Genomic DNA, 19,727 nt, shown 5'->3' on the forward strand with positions numbered 1-19,727 from the left:
CGTGGAACCCAGACACAGCGCCTGGTGATTAGTAACCCATTATTTAGGGCTAGATCATACCACAGATGCCCAGGCCCACTTTGGTAGTCCTGTGGACCACGTTGTGCTCAAAGCCTCTGGAAGCTCCCTGGTGTGCAAGTGAAGCACATCCACTGAACTACCTCATACCAGGGTGCTGCATGCTTCTTCCTTCCCTGACTGGCATGGATGGTAGGATCATGTCCTTGCCCCTTTGGAACTGGCCTGTGCACATTGAGATACTAGCCCAGAGCAGCATTCACCTAGTTCTTGCATTTAGATCACCTAGGAGTGATGGCTCCTTGCATTCTTCCCTTCTGACTCAGTGCAGCTGGGCTAGAGTCAAGCACTATCTGGAGCTTGATAGTAGGCCCTGCCAAATCCTCCCACAATACATAGACATGTTAAAAATATTTGTGGAAGTTTTAGGAATCAGTGTAGTGAATATTAAATAAAACTCTGGCAGCAGCTTTCCTGTGCATACTGAGGCCAGTGATGTATTATGCTCTGCTTTTCATATACTACCTTTACTCATCCAGTAATCTTAAACCATTGTTCATACACAATTTACCAAAGACATGGGATGAGATCTTTATCTCCACTTTCAGATCCTTTACACCAGATAAAAGGACCAGAGTGGCATGAAGGGAACCATAAAAGCTCCAGTTTCAGCTGAAAGAGAATTCCCTTTGTACAGGCACTGTGGGAGACAGTCATGAGATTGCCTTCTGAGGAGAGAAAAGTGTCAGAATTTGGAAAAGTGTGGAGTAATGGAAAAGGAGGAGTCAAAATAACTCATAGACTGCTGGGTTCAGTGATGGGGAAGATATTGGTGCTGTCAACAGTGCTAGAAAGGGAGAGAAGAGGAGGAGTTTTGGCAGGAATGATGAGGAGCTGAGTTTGGGCCATGTTTAGTTTATGATGATGACAAGACATCCAGGAGGAGCTGACAGAGAGAGAGGGTGAGAAGCAACAGGAGCTAGAATGAGACAATTCAGTGGTGGAGAAAGAGGTATGTGAGTCATAAGCACACAGATGATTGCTGACACAAGGTGAGATGATGAGACCACCTAAAAACAGGATGCACAGTGAAAAGAGCAAAAGGTCCAGGACAGAGCTGTGAGGAAGCCCCACAGAGAGTGGGAGAGGAGAGGAGGAGAATCCACTGAAAGAGATACTGAAAGAATGGTCAGAGAGGTAAGAGAAAAGTGGGAGAAGTAGGAGGAGAAGCAGGAGAGAACAGTATCTCAAAAGCCCAGTGAATATAAGAGGTCAAGAAGGAGAAAATGATCAACAATAACAAAAGCAACAGCGAGGCCAAGGAAGATGAGGATGGATAGAATCCCTGAGATTTATCCATGAAGAGATCCTAGGCAGACCCTAGGCAGGGTGGTTTCAGTTTAGTGTAAATGTTGAAAACCACATTTGAATGATTCCAAGACAGAGTTGGAGGAGGGAAGATCAATTAATCAGTTGTAAATTGTGCATTCAGTAATTTTTGAGATTAAGGGAAAGAGAAATGGGATTGTCATTGGAATAATGCAAGTGGAATAAAACATAGGAGAAACCAGGACATGCTTACATAGGGTGAGGGAGGAACCAGAGGCCAATGAGAGGTGGTGAGGGAAGGGCAAACATCAGGGCAATGGAAGTAAGGAAGCAGGAAGGGATGGGTGGGGGAGTTAGAGGTGGGGAGAAGCGAGTAGAGCTCAAAGTAACAGGAAAGAAGGAGGACATGGTGTTTGGCAGGCAGGGGGATAATGAGAGGGGTGAGGATGTGAGACACAGAAGATCTTGGTGGATATAACAGTTCTCAAGGCACCCAGGACTGTGAGTCACCTTCTTATCCCCTGCCTCCATCGAGTGGGAGTCTTTCTTGTGGTAGCTGGGTGTCAGCTCCCTAACAACACCAACCTTTCAGCCACTCAAGCACTTTCCTTTGGGCTATGCCAGCCTTAACTGTACTTTGCAGATTATCAATAGGTGCACATAATCCCTGAGTCTCTTTGAATCGTTTCTCTGTGGTATCCAGCCCCTGACACTGGCTTCTCATTTGATTTCCTCTCTGAAAACATCTTAAAGATGCTGTGCCAAGAGAAAGTAAAGGGAGAGAGATTAAGGAAGAGTCAATGGTTAAAAATAAGTGACAGGGACTGCGGGCATTGCACTCAGTGAAAGGAGAATGGTATTGCGGTTTGGCCAGAGCGATGGCAGAGCTGAAGTAGGACAGAACACACCTGCAATGTTTCAAGGTTATGGGAAGCAGCAACAGGACAGGAGTGGAGGAAGCGGACATATGGAGTAAGTCAGGGCTGGGGTTAATAGGGCAGACTTAATGGTGAGAGAGAGTCAAGGGCACAGAGAAGAGCATGGAATGGAGGAAGTAAACTACTGAAGTGAGGAATAAGAGAGCTGAGAGGAGCAATGAGAGAGCTGAAGTGGAAGGTTTCAGAGTAACAGCCGTGTTAGTCTGTATTCGCAAAAAGAAAAGGAGTACTTGTGGCACCTTAGAGACTAACCAATTTATTTGAGCATGAGCTTTCGTGAGCTACAGCTCACTTCATCGGATGCATCCGATGAAGTGAGCTGTAGCTCACGAAAGCTCATGCTCAAATAAATTGGTTAGTCTCTAAGGTGCCACAAGTACTCCTTTTCTTTTTCTGAAGTGGAAGAGATCTCATGTACGTTGACAGACTGGAGGTTGCAGAAGGGGACGGAGTTAGTGGGCACGTGATGGGGTAGAAACCCCACACCAGGCAACACAGGGTTAATAAGATAATGTACCACACCTGTGAGAGACATCGGGCTTGGTCCGAGGATCTTAAATGGGATAATCCCAGCACAGTTGGTGGCAGATCAGAGAAGAGAGTAGGTTTCCAGTCCTCAGTTCTTGGAGCAAGGCTGGCTAAAGGCAAGAACTCCTCAGATGACTGCTACCTAAGGGCCTCTCCCTGAAGGAAGGGAGGGCCTGATGCTCATCCATTTGAGAGGGCACTGTTATTTTACATTAGCCAGTGAGCCTAGCTGGAGCCAGCTTCCCAGAAGTTCCTCTGAAGGAAGAGAGTTTTACCACACCTGTGGGACATTTCATTGGTGTTTGTGTTTATTGACAGCCCACCCCATTCTGGGGCTATGCGGGGCTCAGCTGGAGGGCTGAGTTTCTTATGACTGGACTGGTGTGGTGGAACACCTGAATGCCACAGAACAGAGGCCCAGGTGACTACTGGGGCCTAGCCCAGAGGTTCCTGGAGTAGGAACCTCACTAACAAGATGCTGAATGAGACTAGGTGGTGCAGGAGAGAGGGAATTCAGAGAGAAAACAGAAGGGATAGTTTTTAGTGAAAACAAGGTTGAGTAGCCATGTTTGTAAGTGAGAGGATAGAGCTAACCTTGAAGACCATAGGAGATGAGGCCAAGGATTTGGGCAGCTAATGGTTGGAGGGGGACCTGACATGGAAACTGAAGTCCTCAAGGATGAGACTGAGAAGAGAGAAAAAGGGAGAGCCACACTGTGAAATCAGAGAGGAAAGTATATGGGGAGGAGCCAGGAATATGATAGCAATGAGTCGGTGGAGGGAAGAATAACTAACTCCCACATTGCCTCCTTTTCATCCAATTCACTCTCTGAGCCTGGCCTTAAAGTTGCCCTTATGGAAGCAAAGAACAGAAGGAAGAGATTGATGCTTTCAGTTGTGCTGCTCACATTATTTCTTTTTAATGCCTCAGTGCAAATGCAATGTAGATATTAAACAGGATGTATAAACAAAGCCACCCATTTTACACAAATGTATGGTGTGTACTCAGCTATGGTGCTCTGTTTTATTGAATCACTTAACATTTGTAATGCAGGAGAACAAAGTGCTCCATTCCCATTTGGAGGTGTTTATATTTCCTATTTAAGCAATAAGGGTGCACATTAGCTCATCTCATGATGGCTTTCATCAAACGTACAGTTTGGAGCAGTAAATCACAGGGCTTTTGTTTTCACTCTGAGGGCCTGAATCAGTAGCTACTCCACATACGGAGTTTCCATTTAGCCATCATGAGGAAAAACCCACAGCAAACCCAAATCAAAAGGATTTCTTGCAACCAAATCATGAGCATCTGGCTTTCTTTTAGGTGAAGTTGAAAAGCTTGTAGGTGAAGTGAAAAAATATAATCCAACAAACCGAGAGTGTTTGCCGAGATTTTAAAGGGTAGCCAAAATGATCAGACTCTTGCCAAGATTCTCATTAAGATGCATGTTGCTGTCCAGGTTCTCCTTTTATGTGTTTCAGAATACCTGATGGCTACTTCTAGGAGGAATATAATTAACTTTCAATTATCATCAGTTACATTTTCACCTGTTCCACTTGTAACTCCCTGGAACTTCTAACTTGTCCAATTAGAGTGTGAAATTGCCATTAACCACAAAAAGAGAGAGGGCAAAGAGCCCTCCCACTATGCACTTAATTAACCCTTTGCAATCTACCCTGCTGCTTGTCTCTTAGATGGTTTTAAGCCTCCCCTTGAATGATTACATTCCTTTCAATGTACCCATAGAGCGGCATGTTGAACGTTGTACTTCCTTAGCTGGGGTACCTAGTTTCTAGTATGGAGTATACACTCCCTGCTACAGCAGCAGTTCAAGGAAACTACATCAGCTCTAAAACTGCACCATCTCCCTTCCCCTACCCCGTCACCTGAATCATTTAGAAGTGGACTGGAGAGCAGGGCCGGCTCTAGGTATTTTGCCACCCCAAGCTCCAAGAGCGCAACTACCCAAGCCAAAAAAAAAAAAAAAAGGGTGGCCGGAATGCCGCCCCTGCGATTGTGCCGACCCAAGCACGTTCTTGTTTTGGTGGTGCCTAGAGCCGGTTCTGCTGGAGAGAAAACTTAGGAAAAATCTTGAGTTGCAGGGGGAGAGACGAAATAACACTAACATTTGGTTCTTTCCCTGCCTAATATGAATTTAATTTTGTGTTCTATACATTTATATAGGAATTAAGCAGCATAGGAACAAGAATTATTTCTCATTGTTTAGAAATGAAGGTGTCCAAAAAGGTGTGGAGGACAATCCAGGGGCTTCTAAGGCTTTATGGGAACTACCTAAACTTACAGATCTCATCCTTTTTAGTCAATGGAATTGGGGAAAGAAACTTTTATTAAATGTGAATTCTTGTAAATAGAGTGCCAATTTCTACTCTCACTTACTCCAGATTTACACGTGACTTTCGTGGAGTTACTCTTAATTTAAACTAGTATAAGTGACAGCAGAATGTAGCTCTGACACAGGAAAAGAAACAAAAAGCTATTCAAAGGCAATGTGAAAGGAGCACCCCTCTTGCATGATTGACTCTATTTGGCCCTGGTGCTGCAAACTCTTAGGCACATGCTTACCTTTAGTGCTCATAGACTTTAAGGTCAGTAGGGACCATCATGATCATCTAGTCTGACCTCCTGCACATTACAGGCCACAGAAACTCACCCACCCATTCCTGTAATAGGCCCCTAAACTGTTGCTGAGTTATTGAAGTCCTCAAATCATGATTTAAAGACTTTAAGTTACAGAGAATCCACCATTTACACTAGTTTAAACCTGCAAGTGACCTGCGCCCCATGCTGCAGGAAAAGGCAACCCCCCACCCACCCACCCCACATGCAGGGTCTTTTGACCCCAATATGGTGATCACTTAGACTCTGAGCACATTGGTAAGCCTCACCAGCAGACACCTGGAAAAGAATTCTCTGTAGTAACTCAGAGCCCTCCCCATCTAGTGTCCCATCTCCAGCCATTGGGGATTTTTCCTACTAGCAGTTGCAGATGAGCCACATGCCATTGTGGGCAATCTTATCAGACCATCGCCTCTATAAATTTATCAAGCTCAGTCTTGATATCAGTTAGGTTTTTTGCCTCCATTGCTCCCCTTGAAAGGCTGTTCCAGAACTTCAGTCCTTTGATGGTTAGAAACCTTTGTCCAATTTCAGACCTAAACTTGTTGATAGCCAGTTTATATCCATTTGTTCTTGTGTCAACATTCATGCTTAACTAAAATAACTCCCCTCCCTCTCTGGTATTTATCCCTCTGATGTATTTATAGACAGCCATCATATCTCTTTTCAGCCTTCTTTTGGTTTGTCTAAACAAGCCAAGCTCTTTGAGTCTCCTCTCATAGGTAGGTTTTCCATTCCTCGGATCATCCTAATAGACCTTCTCTGCACCTGTTCCAATTAGAATTAATCTTTCTTAAACATGGGATACCAAAATCCTAGCATTCCAGATGAGGTCTCGCCAGTGCCTTGTATAATGGTACTAACACTTCCCTGTTTCTACTGGAAATACCTTGCCTGATGCGTCCTTGGACTGCATTAGCCTTTTTCATGGCCACATCACATTGGTGGCTCATAGTCATCCTGTGATCAACCAATACACCCAGATTTTTCTCCTCCTCTGTCATGTCCAGCTGCTAAGTCCTCAGCTTAGTTAGTCCCTAAATGTATGATCTTACACTTTGTACTATTAAATGTCATCCCATTTCTATTACTCCTGTTCACAAGGTCATCCAGATCTTCTTGTACGATATTCCAGTCCTCCTCCATATTGGCAATATCTCCCAACTTTGTGTCATCTACAAATTTTATTAGGACGTTCCTATTTTTTGTGCCAAGGTCAGTAATAAAAATGTTAAATAAGATTGGTCTCAAGACCAGTCCCTGAGGAACTCCACTAGTAACCTCCCTCCAGCCGGACAGTTCAGCTTTCAGTATGACCCATTGTAGTCTCCCCTTTAACCAGTTCCTTATCCACCTTTCAATTCTCATATTCATCTCTATTTTCTCCAGTTTAACTAATAATTTCCCATGTGGAACTGTATCAAATGCCTTACTGAAATCCAGGTAGATTAGATCTACTGCATTTCCTTTGTCCAAATAATCTGTTGTGTTCTCAAAGGCGATCAGGTTGGTCTGGCATGATCTCCCTTTTGTAAAACCGTGTTGTATTTTATCCCAATTACCGTTAACCTCTATGTCCTTAACTACTTTCTCTTTCACAATTTCTTCCAAGGCCTTGCATGCAGTTGAGGTCAAACTAACAGGCCTGTAGTTTCCCAGATCATTTTTTCCCCTTTCATAAAAATAGGGATTATATTTGCAATTCTGCAGTCATAGAGTACAACCCCAAAGTTTACAGATTTATTAAAAATCCTTACTATTGGACTTCTAATTTCATGTGCCAATTCCTTTAATATTCTTGGATGGAGATTATCCTGCCCCCTACCCCAGTTTTAGTCCCATTAAGCTGTCTGAGTTTGACCTCCACCCTGGATGTGGTAATTTCTACCTCCTTATCCTTGTTCCCATTGGCCACCTTGCCACTATCCGTGAGCTCTTCATTAGCCTTATTAAAACCTGAGGCAAAGTATGAGTGTTTGCAGGTTTAGGAACCTTGCTTATGCATCAAGAAATGCAGGCCTAAATTTCCAGTTTGAGACACTCCAAAGGAGCCTGACTTTCAGAGATGAATGTATCCAATTGATGGCCAAGAGCTGCTCTGAAAATCAGACTCTTTTAGGGTAGCTCACATTGGGCATCCCAAAATTAAGACCCCTAAAATCATCTAATGTGCCAGGGGGTGCTCAACCCCCCAACTGTGCCCCAGGCCCTGTCCTCACTCCACCCCTACCCCCACCCCACCTTTTCCTGCTCCCACTCTACCCCCACCCTGCCCCCACTCCACCTCTTCCCCTAAGCTCCCAACCCGTCTCTTTCTGCCCCTACTCCACCCTCACCCTGTCTCTTCCTGCCCCATTCTGCCCCCTCCCCCGAGGATGCCCCACCCTAGATCCTCCCTCTCCCCCAGTGCCTCCTGCGGAACAGCTGATCCACGCACTGGGAGGGAGGGGGAGGTGCTGATTGGTGGGGATGCCAGCGGGCGGGAGGCACTGGTGGGGTATCGGGGAGAAGCTGACTGGAGGACCCACGGAGTCGGCGCCTATCCTTTGTTTCAAGTAGTGGTGTGTGAAGATGGATAACCACTAGAGCTGATCAAAAAATATAGAGGAAACTATCCAGACAAATTTTTAAAAAATTGTTACGTTTTTCTCAAGTTTTCAAAAAAATTTATATCACTCTGAAAACCAGCTGAAAAACAGCAATGATATTTTGTGTATAGTTTTGAAAGTTTTTTACAAACAAATTTCATAGACATTTTGAAAATTCAAACATTCTAAACCAGCTCCAGTAACTACTTCACCACATCTCCAAAGGGAAGCAGAACAATGGCACCAATCCTGCAAACAGTAGCAGTTCCACAGAAGTAGAGTCAAGCACATGCTTAAGGGATTGCAGGATTGGGCCCTATGTCACTGATACTAGAGAAAGTGGAGAAGGAGAGAAATTGGGGTATGACATTCAAATCCTATACACAACAGTTGGCCCAATGCCATTAGGAAGGACTACTCATAGGGGTCAAGATTTGTACAATCTAGACCAAGATTAACTTGAATGCCCCAAAATGACACAGCTGCAAGAGGCAGTCTGTTAGGCTGACATTGAGAAATGTGGTTATTTCTTGTTGTGAGGGATATTTCCATATTTGGGAACGCAGGCTTTATGCCTGCTTAGTGCTGCTTTCACTGTAATGCCTGAGTGCACGCTTTTATTTGTAATTCCTTTCTATTCTATTCTATCCTTATTCTATACAGCTTCATTTTGTTTTTAGTTAAGAGACCTGAAATTCCAATTTCTATGGTTTGGCAATTAAAAAAAGAAAAACATAATAAAACAATGTTGGATTCTTATTGAACTTCATAAACTCCAAGAAATTCAGATATACTGCTAGAATTCTTCTGAGATATTTTTTGTTCCTTCTCCCTCTGCCAAGTTACAAATGTAAATTATGGGAATCTGCACAGTGTAGTGTTTAAAGATAAACTCATGCGGTTTCCAGTAAAAAAATCTCATAAGTACAAAACAAGGTGGTAAGGATTCCGGGTCCAGCCCATGTGTCTATAGCTCTGAAATGCCACAGGAGACACTGTTCTTACATTTTATTCAGGATGTGACATGTCAAAACAATCTGTGCAGCAAATTAATGCAAATGTTCAGTATGTGACATTTATCTAAAGAGTCCAGCCTCTAACCAGCACTTTCTCCCATGAATTATTTTAATATGCAGCATTAATAAATTCCAAATTGTTTTCATATTTATGCCTAGCAGTGTTTTTCAGACACCAGTCTGTGGAAAATTCCATCAGCAATTACTCTAAAGATTCCAACTTCCTAAGGATTAAAGATCAAATGAAAGAAATCACTTTTTTTTTTCAAGATAGACTCACTGGCTCACAAGTGGCAGAAGAGATTCCATTTTACTTGGCCCCGTCTTCCTACCTGTTTATCTCTTTCCTTGTTGTATGCAGTATAGTTTCAGCCGTGTCGATCCCTGGATATTAAAAAGACAAGGTGGGAGTGAAGGTGTCAAAAAAAGGAGTTGAGGACAAGCCACCAGACTTGAAGAAGAGGTCTTTGTGGCTTGAAAACTTGTCTGTCTCATCCACAGAAGTTGGTCCAATAAAAGATATTACCTCATCCACCTTGTACCTCTTTCATGACAGGCTGCTCCTATTTTCAGGAAGTCATTCTCTTTCAAAATCAGAGATGTTTCAAGCTACTTTATCCCTCTTTGAGGCCTGCATACTGTTTAATTTGGGTGCAATACAGGGAAGAGATGGGACTGCAGAAAACTGCTGAGGTAAAGAACATATTCCAAAAAGACACAGAAACCTCCAATACAGTCAACAAGGGAATAACATTGTGGAGGGTTACAGCAGTATTTTGGACTCTGAAGCATTTCACCCTCATAACCTTTAACAAAGGACAAACTCAGGAAAGAAAAATGAAAGTCTTGCTACATTTCCTCACACTCATTCACTTCTTAAGACTACAAGAACCTGACAGTCTTGCATTTGATCAGGGATCATTGTGCGGTAGACTCACCACAGGGCCTGCACCATCTTTGGAGGGAAGTCCTAACAACAGAAAGTCTACCAGAAGGAGGCTATAGCACCAGAGACAAGATGCACTCATCCCTCTGTTAGAGGGACCACAGGTGGCCAGCACTGCCAAAAAAATGAGTGCCTCTGACCAAGGATGAGTGCCTCTGGCTGGGATGTTTTCGTTGGGGATTGGTCCTGCTTTGTGCAGGGAGTTGGACTAGATAACCTCCTGAGGTCCCTTCCAACCCTGATATTCTATGATTCTATGAAGGTGGTGGGGTGGTAATGGAAACAGTTGGATGAGCTAACTCAGTGTATAATCTACTGCTGTTTTACCTGGTTAGAATTTAAACCTGTCCCCAAACAATAGAGCTCCAGGACTGCCTGACCTACACCCCGAAGTGAATCTTCCCTCACATGATCAGTTCCTCATCCACATAAGAACCTCCCAGCATGAGGAGGAGTGAAGTCAGTGTAGATTCTACATGGTGATCTTGGTTCTCCTCCCAGTGTTATCAGTTTTACACCGTGTAAGTGGGGGGAGAAGCTGGTGCTGGATTTTTAGATTTGAAATAGAAATAAAATAAAGGGCCACAACCTCCGGTCTCACTGAGCTCTGGTATGTAGGGATGGCGGGGGGCATGGGGAGCCAAAGGTGGCTTTATGCCTCTTTAGTGGTCCCCACCCCAATCCTCTACTGGCTCAGACCCATGCTGAGGCCTGCCCTGTGTGCCCTTGATCCAAATGGTCCATTCCAGGAGCCAGGCATCTCCAGACCTAGGGACACTCCAGCCATGCCCCATTTTCTCCGGTCATGCTACTGCACTGCCATACATGGGGTGCTCTGTGCCACCCATGGATAACCCTGCACTATAGGAATTCATCCTCTGGCCACCCCTGCTGCCTTTAGGACAGCTTTGTGACAGCAGACTGACACAAAGCTGCCTACTTAGCCTGGAGAGTGTGGCCTGAACTTTTTATAATGTCCAATGAAAAGTTTGGTGCCATTAAATAGAAAAGGCCTCATCTATTGTTTATAAAAATATCCTGGGAAAGCAAACCACCAACATGCAGATCTTGGTTTGGTGGCTGTAGCACTCACCATGGCCTGCATTGCAGACAACCATGCTACAACCAATGCTCCAGTGCAGGGGTGGCCAACCTGAGCCTGAGAAGGAGTCAGAATTTACCAATGTACGTTGCCAAAGAGCCACAGTAATACGTCAGCAGCCCCTGTCAGCTCCCCTTCCCCCGCCACCCCAGCACCTCCTGCCTGCTGGAAGCCTTGCCGATCAGCACCTCTCCCTCCCTCCCTGTGCCTCCTGCCCGCCACGATCAGGTGTTTTGCAGGGTACAGGAGGCTCTGGGATGGAGGGGGGAGGAGCAAGGGTGCAGCAGGCTCAGGGGAGGGCGGGGGAAGGAGCGGGAGCCTTGGGGTAAGGCGTGGAGCCTGGGGTAGAACAGTGGAAAGTTGGCACCTGTAGTTCCAGCCCCGGAATCAGCACCTATACAAGGAGCCGCATATTAACTTCTGAAGAGCCACATGCAGCTCCGGAGCCACAGATTGGCCACCCCTGTTCCAGTGAGTTACCTGCCTAGGTCACTATTTGTTTTTAGGTTGTGTTCCTAAATATCCGATTAAGATCAACAATCTTGACAGTGTACTTAAGCTTAGCTTTTGTCTTCTTTCTTGCATGTTTTATATTGACCTAAAGGTCCTCTTGTCCTTTCTTCCTCCAAGTACATATATAGTATAAGCTCCGCACTTCTAGAATGCTAATAGAGTTGGGTCAGGAACAATTGTTTTGATCTTGTTGCTGTAGTTGAATAGCTGCTTGATGAGTATTGAGCTTTGTGTGTGTGTATTGTGTTTAGTTGTTACTGTGAATTTTGCTGTTCTTTCTATCCATCAAAGGTTTTCTTCTCACCCTCACAAAGACAAGAGATGGATTTTTTTTTTCAGACACGAACGCCTGGAGTGCAGGGAACTTATTCCCCAACAAAATCACAGGAGGGTGCATCATTCATCAGGAAATACTTTCTCCTACTTCAGGTGGGCCAGCAAATGGTTTTCCAATGCAGATTTTGGTTTTGTGTGCTAGTTAGCAAGGATTGGCTTGAGAAGTTGCAGCGTAGTGAAGCTAAAGAGCTACTTTTCTTCCTTTAGTGATGCTGCATGTTTGTGTACTCTCTTTATTAAGAACTCAGTGTGACACAGCATTTGAGAAGTTCTGTAAGAGCAGTAAGAACACAAGCTTATAAAGTCGTAAGTCTCAATCGTGAGCCTACCTGTGCACCTGTCCAGGGGAATAAGGAGGTGTAGGGTTCTTAACTCCCTCTTGTGGGCTACCTGTATCACCAGAGCATGCACAGGGTGGTGGGGTGGTGGAGGGTATCCACCAACATGCTGTTATTCCACCTCTCATGTAGGTGGGTGGGAACTGGGTGGAGCCTTCCCACACAAAATGCCAGCCAGCACACTGGAGTTAAACTGCACCAGCAGAAGGGCTCCGTAGCACAGATCTCCCCCACCCCTCCACCCCTGGAGCAAAGGGGAAGCAGAGACCAGACTGTGATTTGCAGAGTCACAATCTGGACCCTACCCTGCTCCATCCTGGGGCATAACAGCAATACACTGCCTCTTTATCAGACTGGGTTGGTAGGTTACTGTCCAGCCCATAATATGTCCTCTGTGCTGTTTTATGTGATTTGAGTTGATTCACAGTATTATCATGGAATAACAGGCTGGAGATTAATTGATATACAACCATTAAGCTCCTGGATTCAAACAAAAATGAAGACTTTAGAGTCAATAAAATAAATTTTAACTTGGTTTGTTTTCCTGAGCCAGGAGCCCTGTAGAGAAACACTGGGAATAATCCCCTATTTCTTTCAAGGGCCAGGGAAGTAGTCTCTGGGCTCCCCTGAGTCCAGAGACTGAAATTCTGCTTGGCCCTGAACTGGGATGAACAAGGGCAAAACTCTTCTTACTGCTTCACACACAGTGCATTCACATGAGGGCTCGTCACAATCTATCCCAAGGGGGCTACTTGCTAAGTAAGCCACTCTTCAGTGGGAGTCAGAGGGGCAAAACTAGGTCCTAAATAAATGTTTTTTCTTTGAAAATATAATAACTGTTATATATTTAGAGACATGGCGACAAGAGCTTTATAGACTGCTTTAGGTAGACGGCTAGACAGGAAGTGCAGAAGTTAGTATTAAGTATTTGGCTACAGTCAGTATTTGGATACATTGACCTACATCACCATTACAGAGAGGGCTTGACTGTGACCAGGCAGGGCATATTCCAGAGCAGTTTCATCAAAAACATTTGCTTTTTACATTGTCCCAATAGGTCCTTTGTTTTTCTACAGTTTTTCTTATTGAATCCTTGACTCGTGTCTGCACATTAAGTGGAGGATGGGCCAACATGATGCCTACTAGTAAAAAACAAGCCACTTCAACATGACCTTTTCTAGGACTCAAGAAACCCCTCAAGAGTTTCATGAAGCAGAAGATGGGTGAAGAGAGCATTGTTGGCTGGAGGCTGCTAGAAATGAACCAGCAATAAAACAACCCTGAAGGGAGGAAGCTTACAACATAATGATTTACAATGTACTGTTACTAAGACTGGGTCAGTTGGCTCATACAAAATGAGAACTTTCACAAAAAGACTCAAACTGAAATGGAATGATACATTAGTGGAGGTTTGAAACTGTGTGTGTAGCTTTCCTTCATTTTCATTTCTGCACACCTCTGTGCTTTGTAGTTCAGCCCAAGTCCAGAAGCTGTGTCCTGATATACCATACCTGAGATACCATGTTCTGGAATGACCAGAAGATGTAAGTTCCAGGAATCTTATTAGAAATCCTGTCCTTGTAATATTTCCATCCTCATTTTGCAGAAACAAGGACACTGATAGTGATCTCCCTTATTTTTTCTATACCAGTGCAACTCCACTGACTTTCTCCTGACTAGAGCTCGGGGGGAAGAGACAGGGGCGTGGTAGGAAAATGACACAAAAAACTGAAGGACAATGTTTTCCTTTTATTTATTTTATTAAACATTTCCATCCAGCTTTGCTCCTGACTCATATTAGTTTAAATGAGAGCAGAATCAGGCCCAGGTAGATCAGATAGTTTAAAACAACGGACACGTCTATCTATCTTAGTTACTTATACAGCCCCCATTACCAGAATATCTAAGTGTATCTCAATCTTTAATGGTTTTATCCTCATAATACTCTCTAGAAAGCGGAGCTGAGCAAAATTTAGAATTTCTGTCCTGCAGGAAATTCCAGTCGTTCAGCATTTTTTTTCATTCCAAATTGGGCAAAATGCTGAAATTTCACAACCTTTCAGAGAAGAGCAGTTCCAAACATTTTAATTTTGGACATTTTAAAAAGTTTCATTTAAACATAGTTGAGTGTCAAAATGTTTCATTTCATTTTCAAATGTAAATGGTTCACTTGGGTTTGTTGAAATGACCCAAAATGCTTTCTTTCAAGTCAGTTCAATATTAACTTCATTTTCCCATTGTGGTGCATTGCCTCATGGGCACTGTAGTTTGAGCGCCATATGCCCCTCATTCTCCTTTATGGATCAGGAATGATAGGAATGTGCAGTTTCTTGTTTTATTGAACTAAATTGAAACAAAATGTTTCCAGGCAGCTCAACAAAATGAAATCTTCTGATTCAGGTCAAACAAACCTGAAATTAAATAATTCATTTCAATTTTTCTCAACCGCAAATCAAACATTTTCTACAAGATCAAGATGTTTCCATGGAAAATTTTGAGTTTTGCTAAAGCTGCATTTTCTGTTGGAAAATCATTGTGACAGAAAATTCCCAACCTGCTGTACTAAGAAAGTAAATTTCTTCTCTGATCCTTCTCCTGACAGCCTCTCACTGCTATGTCCAGAGACTTCTTTCATCCCCCTCGAGACCTGCCCCTTGATCCAAGGCAGCAAAGAGTCCTCCTCACATTTTCCAAAACCGTTTTCTGAAGATAAATAGGACTGGTGAATCTTTGCATTCTCTCAGCCTCCGGGAGACTGCCAAGGGAGGAGAAAAAGGTCCTTTAGCAAGAATTATTAATAGCCACCTTTCAAATGCTTAACTACCTGGGTCAAGTACAGCCTATCACAGACCTTTTTCTCTGGCTGTATTCAGTTATCAGGCCTCCTTTTAAACCTTCTTATCAATTTTCCCTTGATATAAATTATCAACAGATCCCAGATCCTTTGTCACAAGCCCCAACCAAGGGAGGGCCTCCTTATGTTAGGCTCTGTATAAACACAAAGAGATAGTCGTTGCATCAAAGAGACTGCAGTCTAAACAGACATGATAGACAAGGGGTGGAAGGAAACTGAAGCACAGCAAGGTAAAGTAAGTGACTTGCTTAGGGTCACACCAGCAGGTCAGTAGCAGAGCTGGGAAATAGAACCCAGGTCTTCTGAGTCCTAATCTGAAGCCCTGTACACTAGGCCAGCTGCCTATCTATTAAGCAAAGAGGTTTGGGTTCCATCCTTTATATACCCTTGCCTACACTCCAAGGAGGAATTCTTGAATCTTCTACCCCAGGAACTCTCAAATAGAATCGGATTAAACAACAGACAGAGCTTGAACAAAAAGTACCTTTGACTATATTTGCTGCTAAATATTGGACTTTATTTCAAAACCATTATGACATAAAGGTCAAAAAATTCAACTCCTCTCATCTCATCCAGACTTTCTGTGATACCATAGTTCAGCCTTCTAGCCTATCCACATTTAGTCTGGATTCTACCACCTTGTGTTAAATCACATGCAAGTACTTACGCCTGATGATAGTGGATTCATTATATTCTAGTAAGCCTACAAGATACTATTGTTTGAAGATACTCCCTAACATGCAGGGGCATAATAAAATTATTGGAGCCTGGCACGTCTAAATTACTGAGGCAGCCAGACACTCAGGAGTATACCTAATTTTTCCCTTGAACAAAAACTTACAGTAAACAATAGGTGTATAAAGGGGGAGGAAAGAGATAACACAGTGCTGGAAAGTTGTTTCTTTGAACACTACAAATGTGTATCTTTGACAAATTGTTCTTTCCTAGCCCTGTTTGCTCCGGAAGAATGATGTACCGAGGCCAATTATGTTAGTGCCAAGGCTTTTGTTTAGCCAGGGCTATTTTCTAAATGCTGTTTGCTGGAAGGTGCTGCTAGTGGCTTGGAATGTTTCTCCCTCTATTCTGTTCTTTGCAAAGACACAGGGACTTTGGTGTGATGGCTTTTCAATTGCATGTTAATTCAAAATGTATCAATAACAAAAAAATTTTTAAAAATAAGAAAGAGACACTTTCTGGTAGACGGGGCCCAAGTCTGTCTACAGCTGCCTGTGGAACTGGTATTTCATATGTGCCAGGCTGCAGTATTGTATGATGCCCACATTCATTAGGAAATATCTTCAACCTGTATTATTTAATAGCATAACTACAGGAGTATAACCTCGCAAAATGATGCGCATGTTTCTTAACTCAAACAAATTGAAGACCAGTCTATGCAGGGAAAGGGTTAAAATCCTGTCTGTCTTTGTGCTTTGAGTCCATGAGGTTGCGTTGCTGTACCTGAGAACAGAAGGTGGCCCATAATGCCTGCTATGACTGCGTGAACCGGTTCAAGGTTTAGTGGCTAGACTATACCTAGCCTTGCGCATAGGATGGAGATTAGAAGATACTAGAACCCCTTCCCTCTCCTTCTGCCCCAGTGTTGGATTCAGGCTCAATCTCAGTCTGCTCCCTGTGGTAGCAGAAACCCTATGGAAGGAGACATTCAGCAAGGGCAAGGCCTCATCTCCCTCCCGCACACCCCCACCCCCACCCCATTTCAACATCAGCCAACAGAGCTGGGCCAGGGCAGGAATAACACAATTTACAATCCATTAAAAGTTGTAGCAGCAGCTTCCTTCAGCTAACTTGGAAGTAATGTGCCTGCCTGAAGAGCAACGTCTGCAAGAGTTGTCGCCAGGGTGCTGTACGCTCACACTCTCCTCCTATCGGCAGTAGCTTAAAGCCACAATTTAGACGGAAGTGATTTTTGTCTTGCTGTCCTTGGCTCACTTGTAACTACAGATTCCTGGCAGTGGAACCTATTAAGGAGTTCCTGTAGCCCCATGATACTTGATTACCTGCCTTTGTGCCACCAATGAACCTGTGAAAAAGATCACTTGTCTTGCATCACCATGGCAACCAAATCATTTTGATTTGCGCGTGTGTGTATGTTCGGTATTCTGGTTTCCATGGCGAAGTCACAGCATGTTAGAGCAATGGAAAGTGCCACACCATGGTGCTGTTCATCCACTCAGCTGCGCTGAGGTAAGTGGACTCCAGGGTTCCAAGGCAGGTGAATCAGCACACTACCAGTCAGGCCGATGAGGGTCATTTAGATCCCCTGCACTATCTAGCCCAGCACAAAGCAGTATTCAGGTATTTTATCCATCTTAGGGGCACAGCATGAAAGATAAGGAGCAGAGGCCACCAAAAAAGGTAAAGAGGCTGACTCAGTACAAGAGCGCTTCTAGAAAAATAAAACAGACAGTGTAAATCCCAGGATAAAGAAAAAAACTAAAAAGATTATACATCTCCTCCTCCTCCTTTGTTTCCTTTTCATGTTCCATAAATCATCTTGTTTATGTAATGGTGGACGATAAAGCAAGACAGATTTAGAAAACTTTTTTTTTTTATTCCTGTGAAACAGTAAAATGATTGATGCTCTGCACAGAACGGTTTATAAGAAAGGCAGAGCTTTCAGGGATGATTTACTGAATCCACTGCAACATTGGATTTGGATACTGCAAAATGCCAGGCATTCAGAATAAATAAATTAATTAAATAATTGGAGAATGGCTTTGAGTAGTTAAGGCTGAATAGGAAAAAAATATATAGCCCAGCATCGTCTTCTGTACAATTTCACTCGCTGGATTTATAAATAAAAAGTATGAAGAGTACTAGTTTAGCTGGAACATATAAAAACAGAGCAGAACTATTCAACTTAAACAGTGGAAGTCTTATCTGGCTGCCTTGGCATTTATATGACAATGTATTAGTGCTGCCCTGGAATAATAATTCTTTGTTGATTGTAAGCACATTTTTATAAGTCTTGTGTTCTGCTCTTTTTTCAAGATAAAGAGCTAGGATGTACTGTACAATGTACATGTACATCATGAAATGGCTAATAGAATTTGGATTTATAAAGTGCCTTTCATACTCAAGTTGTTCCCAAGTTCAGTGCTTTAGTTATGTCAGAAACTGGTAATGCAGTAGTGTAGGCAAACAGTGACAGTCATTATGCACTCAGCTACACTTCATGCATAGGCTTGGAAGTCTTTTTTAAAAAATCAAAATATAAACATTAAAGCACTTTTCTGAGAGAGAGGGAGAGAGAAAATGCTAGTGAGGACATCAGAGTTATCACTTTAAATGTTCCAAGATCAATCCTGCAAACATTAACTCCCACAAGTCGCTTTTACCAATGTGAGCAAGGGATTCCAGGGTCAAACCCTAAGACTGCCATTGAGAAGCTGACATCAGTGTTATATTCATAGCACCCACTCAGAAGAGTTAGAAAGAAAAAATAGTTTTTCTGGAAGACTGGAACATAAGAGTTTTATTTCTTAGAATCCAGAACCCTAATACATAAGAATCAAAACCAGAAATGGTATGTCTACATTGCAATTAGATACCAGCAGCTGGCCCATGCCAGCTGACTTGGTCTCACAGGGTTTGGGCTGTGGGGCTCTTTAATTGCAATGTAGATGTTCCACCCCCAGGTTGTTTAACACTATTTACATACACACTTAAAACATAAACCAATTCCTAACCAAGCAGCTTTCTGTGTGTTGTGCTCCCATTGGTTGCTGCCCTCCCATACTGATAAAAAATCATGGATCACAAATACTTGATGCAAAGATCATGCAAGGGTGTCCTTGGCTAGGCATGATGTTGCATGGTGTCATAAATGTAAAGGGAAGGGTAACCACCTTTAAATCCCTCCTGGCCAGAGGAAAAACCCTTTCACCTGTAAAGGGTTAAGAAGCTAAGCACCTGGCACCTGACCAAATTGACCAATGAGAAGACAACATACTTTCAAACCTGGGGGGGGACGACAAAGGGCCTGTCTGTGTGTGAGATGCTTTTGCCAGGAACAGATCAGGAATGCAGCTCAGAACTCCTGTAAAAAGTTAGTAAGTAATCTAGCTAGAAATGTGTTAGATTTTCTTTTGTTTAATGGCTGGTAAAATAGGCTGTGCTGAATGGAATGTATATTCCTGTTTTTGTGTCTTTTTGTAACTTAAGGTTTTGCCTAGAGGGATTCTCTATGTTTTGAATCTGATTACCCTGTACAGTATTTACCATCCTGATTTTACAGAGGTGATTCTTTTACCTTTTCTTTAATTAAAATTCTTCTTTTAAGAACCTGATTATTTTTTCATTGTTCTTAAGATCCAAGGGTTTGGATCTGTGTTCACCTGTACAAACTGGTGATGATTTTTATCAAGCCTTCCCCAGGAAAGGGCGTGTAAGGCTTGGGCGGATATTTTGGGGGGAAGACGTCTCCAAGTGGGCTCTTTCCCTGTTCTTTGTTTAACACGCTTGGTGGTGGGAGGATAGGGTTCAAGAACAAGGCAAAGTTTGTACCTTGAGGAAGTTTTTAACCTAAGCTGGTAAGAATAAGCTTAGGGGGTCTTTCATGC

Source organism: Lepidochelys kempii, chromosome 8 (assembly GCF_965140285.1).
Source record: "Lepidochelys kempii isolate rLepKem1 chromosome 8, rLepKem1.hap1, whole genome shotgun sequence".
NCBI classification, from domain to species: Eukaryota; Metazoa; Chordata; order Testudines; family Cheloniidae; genus Lepidochelys; species Lepidochelys kempii.